The sequence below is a fragment of the Bactrocera latifrons genome, unplaced genomic scaffold (genome assembly GCF_001853355.1).
Source record: "Bactrocera latifrons isolate USDA-ARS-PBARC rearing strain unplaced genomic scaffold, ASM185335v1 scaffold_333, whole genome shotgun sequence".
NCBI lineage: Eukaryota > Metazoa > Arthropoda > Insecta > Diptera > Tephritidae > Bactrocera > Bactrocera latifrons.
Genome location: NW_017536972.1, coordinates 172,939 through 181,907, shown reverse-complemented (window position 1 = coordinate 181,907; position 8,969 = coordinate 172,939). Strand labels below are relative to the sequence as shown.

General features: G+C 37.6%; 1 pseudogene; it reads right to left on the bottom strand.

Moving 5' to 3' along the window:
* Nucleotides 1-7,177: 7,177 nt before the first annotated feature.
* LOC108971269 lies at nucleotides 7,178-8,397 on the bottom strand (annotated as a pseudogene).
* Nucleotides 8,398-8,969: the final 572 nt, after the last annotated feature.

The following is an 8,969-nucleotide window of genomic DNA, read 5'->3' as shown; positions in this document are numbered from 1 at the left end:
CGACGCTATAACTCACGAACGACTTAAAAGAAATGAATATGAAACACGTGTTAGCGCGTGAAATGAGCTTTTCAAAAAGGTTTGGCATGACACGATGCAAGGAATAAAACTAGAACTACGCGCTCTCAGCGCCAACTAGCGAAAATACCGCAAGACTTTTTTGACAACCTAATAATTCGGTAAACCAAATTCTGAAATCCTATTCAATTTGTTGAGCTCAGTTATAAAAAAAAACACCAAATCGCAAATCTGCGTTCTATTGGCTCGCACTTGGATAACGTGCCATGATATATGTATCTTAATTTTAAAGCATGCGACTGCATTTATCTGGATACGTTGCAAGTACGCCGTGGCAGTTGCAAAGAAATTGCATCATTTCTCTTCCAACAAATGTGATGTGCTTTCATTTCTTCATATATATGTATATAATTTTATATATGTATATGGTATGTAGTATTGTATTAAATTTACGATTATTTTAAAATGCAGCATCCGAATGAAACAGTTGAGACAAGGCGAAGAAAATCACGAGTAAAGTGAGAGATGCGCTTGTCCGTATTTATTATTTATACAGTTATAAGTTAGCAGCTCATACCCACACACATATATATAGTTACATAAATAACATATTGTGGCATATACATATATATATAATACATAATGTGCTCAGTAGCTCTTTACTGAACTAGCTTGCGCTTCGTTTGCGCCGGCAACTGACAGTGGCAGCATTAAATGTAAGAGCGGCTGCTGAGGCATATCCTTTGATTAATTGTAAAACTTCTTTTTCTGGTGCCTTCTTGTGCTCACTGCGTTTTTGCTGTTGTAAATTTCTAAACGTCAACTTGCCAAGTTGGCAGCTGATCCAGAAGGCTTATATAACTGCCAACATACCAAGCATTCTACATACAGGCGCTGTTGTGGCAGTTGACGGCAAGGAAGTGGGCAACAACACGGCGAGTAATCATATTTGTTTACATTATACACTTCCGCAAAGAACTTAACAAATGATGTTACTTGTGACTAAAGTAGAATACATTGGCTGCAAAAAAAAAAAAATATTTGTATATCGCACATACGTAAATATACATTCAACATGCAACGTGTTTGCTTGCCATGCTGCGCCTCTTCAACGTTTCTCGATCGCTGTCAGCATGTTGAATCCCTTACGACGTCTTTCCTCGCCGTCCATTAGCGCCCAATGTAGTCAGCTCCAACCAGATGAGTTAGTAGCATGCATATTCCTCTGGGCTCCTTTCAATGCTTAATGACGCGCCACACGTTTCGTGCATAAATTTCTGACTACCTGCTCGATACACTGGATCGTCTGCGCGCTCTCAGCTTTCTTTGGTATGCGCTTTTGATGGCAAACTAAGCGGCGCTCGAGGCATCTCCGGCTGCCAGCTCCGGTGTTAGCAGTGATTGGAATGCTGTCAGCCGTTGCTGTTGCCTTTGCATTGCTGCTGCTGTACTATATATACGTAACAACAATAATAATAACAACGTTGTACGAAACATGAAATGTAAAATGGAGCCGCTATGCATAAACATGCGGTTGTGTCAGCGTTACTCTCTCCGGGCAAATTAGCGTTAGGAGCTCCTTCGCTTTACCTCTTCGGCATGTTGATTACACGACTTTCCTGTGCGACGAATTCACTTCCTTAGCTGTATTGCTCGCATCAGTTGTTATTTGACTTAAAATTTTTAGAATATTCACTTTTTTATGAGTTTTTCAAATTAAAGTATATACTGCGTTCAAAAATTAACCTAACTTTTAGCAATTTGAGATTAAGAGGTGTTGCTCCTTCCATTTATTTCAATAGATAATTTCATAAACTAATTTTTGAATAAATATTTTTAAATATAAATATACATATATTGAGAAGCACCAGGCTGCTGGCTGTTATAAAGTGTGGCGATATATTCTGGGTGTAGAGATATCTATTACGTAAATCCTCTAATTGGCTGATCCTTTCTGCACTGCTCAGTTTTCTCAGTGTGGTGTGAATAATTCTGTTCCCACTTCGATAGGCCTTACGTGTTATAAAATTTCGGAGTTTTTTGCCAATCGATTGAGTTTATTTTAAAGAATAGTGGAGGTGGCAGAACTTTAAAATTTTTAAATTTTTATATATACTGTGCCCAACAAATAAGGTCCATACTTTGTATTTATTTTGAAAATTCTTTATTTATTCTTCCAACTCAATTTCATCCCTTCAAAGTAATTTTCGTGAATATATCTTGTTAAATAAAAATTCGTGCAATAAATATACTTCAGTTTAAAAGATTAGCTTGTTTGTAAGTCATATGTTATAGTGGTCCGCTATCGGAAGTTCGACAAATTAGTAGCTTCTTGAAGAGAAAAGGAAATAGATGGACATGTCTAAATCGAAGCATTTTGGTCGATGTATTCTGTATGAAAATGCTAATCATTATATGCAGTATATGAGAGCGGGCGCAACTTATGAACCTATTTCATCCATATTTGGGAAGTTTGAAAATCCTTATATAGAGTGTAAGTGAAGGGGATAGTAGTTTATCCATTTTTGGCATTAGCATAACTATTACGAAAAACAAGTAAGGAAGGTCTAAATTCGAGTGTCACCGAACATTTTATACTCTCGCATGATAAAGTGATAATCGAGATTTCATTATCCGTCATTTACATATTTTTTTATTTTGCTGTAAAAYTAATTAGATTGGATCAATTTGTGTACTTTGAGTATTGAATTGTATTTTTATTTGTTTTAATTGTATTGAAAAGTTATAGTCCGATCACGACAATTTTTCCACAAGGGATACCTCAGCTCAATACCGTATTTGTGTAAAGTTTTATTCCGCTATCATCATGTCTTCCTAATGTATAGGAGGCGTGGTTGTGAACCGATTTCACCCATATTTGGTACATGTCATCACGGTGTTAAGAAAATATTATATTATATATCGAATATCATTGAAATCGGTTGAGTAGTTCCTGAGATATTGTTTTTGGTCCATAATTGGGCGACGCCATGCCCATTTTCAATTTTTAAAAAAAGACTGGATGCAGTTTTCTTCCGTAAAATTTAGTGTTTCTGACGTTTTTTGTTAGTCGGTTAACGCACTTTTACTGATTTTCAATATAACCTTTGTATGAGAGGTGGGCGTGGTTATTATCCGATTTCTTCCATTCTTGAACTGTGTATGAGAAAGCGTGAAGGAAACGACTCTGTAGAGTTTCGTTGACATAGCTATAGCAGTTTCCGAGATATGTACAAAAAACTTAGTAGGGGCGGGGCCACGCCCACTTTTCCAAAAAAGTTTCGTCCATATATGGCCCTCCCTAATGCGATCCTTTGTGCCAAATTTCATTTTAATATTCTTATTTATGGCTTAGTTATGACACTTGATAGGTTTTCGGTTTTCGCCATTTTGTGGGCGGGGCAGTGGGCCGATTTTGCCCATCTTCAGACTTAACCTTTTTATAGAGCCAAGAAATGCGTGTTCCAAGTTTCATCATGATATCCCAATTTTTACTCAAGTTACAGCTTGCACGGACCGACGGACGGACAGACGGACGGACGGACAGTCAGACATCCGGATTTCAACTCTACTCGTCACCCTGATCACTTTGTTATATATAACCCTATGTCTGACCCTTTTAGTTTTAGAACTTACAAACAACCGTTATGTGAACAAACTACGAGTATAATACCTTATAATCCTTACCAACTTTGTTACGAGAGTATAAAAATAAGCTTACTGTTTTCGTTTAAAATATATTAAGTATTGATATTTAAGGTATACATATGTATATAAAGCTGAAGTTCGAAATTATTATACATATATGAGGTAAATAAAGTCTAGGGTGAGTATTCTCGTCCATACAAATCTGAATATCTTAACAAAATTCAAATCTGAACATCTTAATAAAATTCAGATTTGCATTTGTATCTCACATATTTATATATATTCTGTACCTATAATGATAAAGAGAAATATTTTCAGCAGCCAGATGGAAATAACTTGAGTAGTTTTTGTGGTATGTATATTGAAATCACGTTTGATATGATCAAGCAGGCTTACCCAGATAGAGGGAAGGTCGGGAAGAAGTCGCTGATCAAGACCTGCGACTTCGATATACAAGGTCAATGTGACTCGTGTGCGCAAAGTTTTAAACTCAGACCGTCGTCAAAGTATTCGTATAATCACCCGTGGAATGAAATTATGTGGAAGTCCTCAAGAGACTCAAACGATGGGTCATTCGGGTCCGACGAAATACGTAACCAAGGCCGGCACCCCAACGATTCCGCAGCCGCCCTACAGCCCAGATGTCACCATCAATACAATTTTTGTTTCTTTGCCTGAAAAGGCCGAATAAAGGTGAGGTAAGCATTTTGAGACGGCAGAGGGCGGGATGACGGTACAGATAAGTATTTAGGGCTCGAGCTCGGTAGGAAGATTTAATGGAAGCCTTATATCGAGCAGAGAGCAAAGAAAGCATTCACTGCCTTATACTCCCCTGGCTCCACGACACTAAAATCAATCCCAATATATTCTATAAAGCCTTTGTGTGTTCGAAAAGGTCTTTTTATAGTATTCACAGATATTGCCGGAAGCAGTGTCGCCGCGAAAGTTGTTATCAAACTCAAAAACTTTTTGTTTCTAACTGAACATATGTCTGAACAATCAGAATTCCTTTCACCAAACTCTGGGAGCTGGGAGCTTTTTCTCTGCTCTTACAACTGCGAGGGAGTTCTGGTCGAGTAGAAGCCGTTAGAGTGGAGGGGCAGTGAGCTTCTTTACGTATGGGCCAAGCCTTGGGAGAAAGGTTGGTTGAGGGATAAATTGTTAGGAACTCTGTTTTAACCTCAATTTCAGACTTCCTGGCTTGAGCATTGAGCTGATTAACCGTGCGGGCAGAGCCGGCTAAGGAAACATGTGCTTCTACCAGTAGAATAAGAACCAGACGGTGCTCCCTTCTTGCCCTGTGTTCTTCTTCTGGGCGACCATCGGTTCTTATGCTCTCAAAAATCCTGTGGCCCAATATCGATCGTAAGAGCTCTGGTGGGTTCTTTACCCTCAACAATTAAACGCTTGTACAAGTTTGAATTGGCCATTAAGCACATTGCTGACTTATGAGGTCGCACACAGAAGTTCTATTTTGTATGGCTTCACAAATTACTGCGTATAGTAGTTCAAGTGTGATATCCATGTCTTTCTCGTCTTTAACATAATTCACCCGTGAATTATTTTTGCTTTCATATTTTTAATTTTGCTTTTTTTTTCCAATGGTTTTCATTCTAACATTATTGTTTTTGCTTTAAAATAATTATCAAGCCTCTTCTATTTGTGGAGTTTTGCAGAAAAAAAAATCTTAAGCTTTCTTCTGCAGTAAACTTCAATAAGCACAAAACTGCTCTCAAAAGGCTGCATGAGCAAAATTAATACAACACGCGTTCACTTACCCGCATCGTCGCGTATAAAATTTCCTCGCAGCAGTTAATGCCCTCTCGCTTTGTTGTTTTGTTTATGTTGCTACGCTTAAGAATCTCTGGAAATCTCTGACATTTTAAACACGCTGACATATGCAAAAAACGGCATTAAAGCTCGGCAGCTGCGCACACATACACAATTATCGACAACAACAAATGGGCGCCGCATTTGGTATTTGTGTGTACGCGTGTTTATAGCCGTATATGTTTACATATAAGTGCATGTAAACACTTAGTTTTGCCTAAACGCGCACGTACACACATACACATACGCAAACATATTCAAATGAGACAGCGCCTGTGCGCTCGTTGGCTACGACATGGCGTATACTTAATTTTAATAAATTAAAAATATTTTACTGCTTTAAGTTAATGAAAAACAGACTCAACAGCAGTAAGGCATGCATACACTAACATATCATTAATGTTTGTGTGTCTGTGTGTTTGTATGTGCGTGCGCACTTTGACTTCACTTACGTACGTAAAGTTGATGACTGAAGCTCTGTGGGATGATGAAAAGCGCTACGCCAGCTTCTTCGACCTGTGCTTCGAGTACTTCTTTGTGTATATGACAAGTAAGGAGCTGTCTTCTGAACTTTTTTATTTCTTTCGCTCATGTTTTTTCCATACGTATTGGAGTGTAAGTCGTTCCGCCTTCACGCCTTTTCCTTACAGTTGCTACTTTTGAAACAAGTATGTATATATATAAATATGTATGTATAGGAAATGTATGAGATAGCTATATAAACAATGCAAATAACATCAACAGCATTACGCAAAATTATAATATTTACACATTCATATATGTAGAAACAAAGATTCATACATATCCGCTTGCGCTGTGCATCAATTAGTTTGTTGAAAAGTGAAGAAGATCAAAAATATTCACATATCTTTTAGCACCGCAGCCTTTTCGTACCTTCGGAAATTATTAATTAATGAGGGTTCAGCATAGAACTGTGTTAGGCGGAAATATAAAACAAAGTCTGCAACAAAAAGTTAGAAACATTGCTGTACATATATATAAAGTTCAGAGTAAAGGGATAATTACCAAAGATAGATATCTTTGTAGTCACCATGTGTAATCTTGCCTATAAATTCTAAAAAATAAATCTGATGAATGATAAAAAAAAATTATAGGGTTGACATTATAATGAGAAGCTGAATGTGGGTCAACTCGATAGCCAATTTGTCAGGAAAACATTCGAATTACAAATAGATAACTGACAATAAAAGGGATATGGCAAAGTATTACGACTTTTTTCTACTGGCAACAACAGTGAAAAACTAAACAAAATATATGGACATAATAGTCACAGCTACACTATTATAATATACATTAGATGATAATTTACAAAATTTTATTGTAAGACGTTCGGTTTATTCGACATAGGTGTTCGCAACAGTTTTTAATATAAAATAATAATATGTACTATACAATACAAAATTTTGAAACTACTTCCCTAGCTTCTATCTGTGGTTACACACGGTTATGTGAAATACTGCACTAGGAATAGAGTATGTTACGAATCAGCTCGTTGCCAAGATTCTCCTCCTGATGTGTTAGGCAGAAGAGTGTGGAGATATTTTTAAGCATCTAAAATTAAACAAAATATATCTCTACAAGTATATACACATGTACATATTAAGTACCATACCTCCATGCCCAATTAATTGGTTCATCAAGAGCTCCAACTCCTATCAATTTAAGCGGTATTACCACGCAAACGATTCATCTCAACTTGCCCCATAACGTACAATCTGCCGATAACTTCAAGCATATCGGTGTTCGGTTTTCTACCCACTTTATGTGGCATGGCATAGCGTAGTTTATCCCAAAATCTGGCATCCTGCCAATCCAAGAATGTGTACATATCCAAATATGCCTTCAATTCCTTATCCAATAACTCACTGTTGATAATTTCACCGTATTTAATCATAATTATGCGCGCACGACCTTCGTTCAACGAGCAGTGATGCGCTGTGCGAAACTCYATGCGCCCATTCAGATTCGATGAAGTGCTGCGAGAGCACAATGATCGTGCGTCGCGACTGTTCGTCCAATTTGATGATTTGTTCAGTATTCGTTGCCGATGTGCACGCACGGTGTAGAGGAGCTGATGTGCAGCACAGTCGCAAAACCAAGGGTTTCCACTGAGATACAGAGACTGTAGTTTCGTGCTCTCCTTGAGAAAAACGCGCAAAATATCAGTATATAACGATTTTAAGTCATTATTACACAGATCCAAAAGCGTCAAATCGGTTGGCAGTTCGAAGAGACTTATATTGGTGATTTGATTGTTCACGACATAGAGCTTTGAAACGTTGACGTAGCCGAAGGTGGTGCTTAGCGGCAGATTAGTGAAACGATTATTGCTAATATCGAATAACGAAGTCGTGACCAATACTTGCTCGGGACGTGGCAGCTCTTCGATAACGTCGAGTTGTGCGCCTGTGCAATTGATAAACAGCAATTCAGATTTTGTGGAACAAACGCAGTTTCTGGGACACTGCACCGTTTGCCAAGCCCACAACTTATTTCGTCGAAGCTGTGTGAAATTCCTTAGTAGTTTGGTTGATATCTGATTACACTGCAGATCGATARAAACCTGCTATAGTTATTATTGTAAATCCATGCTAAATTACAATCGCACTCGATATGGTTGAAAATCATTATGATTTCGCCTTCACAGTCGTTAGTTATACTGAATAAATTTGATAAAGCATATACGTGTTCAATCAAATCACGTTCTAAGTTAACTTTGAAAGGGCATGTAATGCCGACTTCAAAAATCCAATCCATATTAAACCCGCTCAGAAGATTGCGGCTTAAATCTATCAATTTTAATTTACGCATGCTTTGAGGATACTCGTTAGGTTGCAAAGTGCTGATATAATACAGACCGTCCGCTAAATCCAAGGCCATAGACTTATTGCTGCATAAATTTGTAGCCAATGTAAGTGGGGCATTGGCGTTACTTGCCTTGCCCCAATTCTTTCACAGTTTATTATCGCTTAAGTCTAATCTATGCAGAAAATTCAACGGTTTGAGAATTTTTATAATAATCTTGGTGTCGGACAACTTATTGCCTTTGAGTTTCAATTGCCATAATAAAGGGGTTTGCTCGAAAACTTCAGGCCTTAAATATGTCAATGAATTGTAGCTAAGATCCAGTATAATCAGTTTACCCAGTTTAGCAAATTGATTTGGTAATAACCCCACGATTCCATTATGGCTCAAGTTCAGAAATTTCAAACGCGTAAGTGTTGCAAAAATATTTTCGTCCAAATTCCCAGCTAAGTCAAGTTGCCTGAGCGCAGAAAGATTTTGAAAATGCTCTTGCGTCAAGTTTTGCAGCGTTATGTTCTGATATAGACTTTATACGATAAGTGCTTGCAATTGGTCCTGCGTAGAAAATGCATCATTTGGAAAATCATAATTGTCTGCTGATGATTTTGTTATTAATTCAAAATTTTTATTCGGTAAAAGTCAAAAGC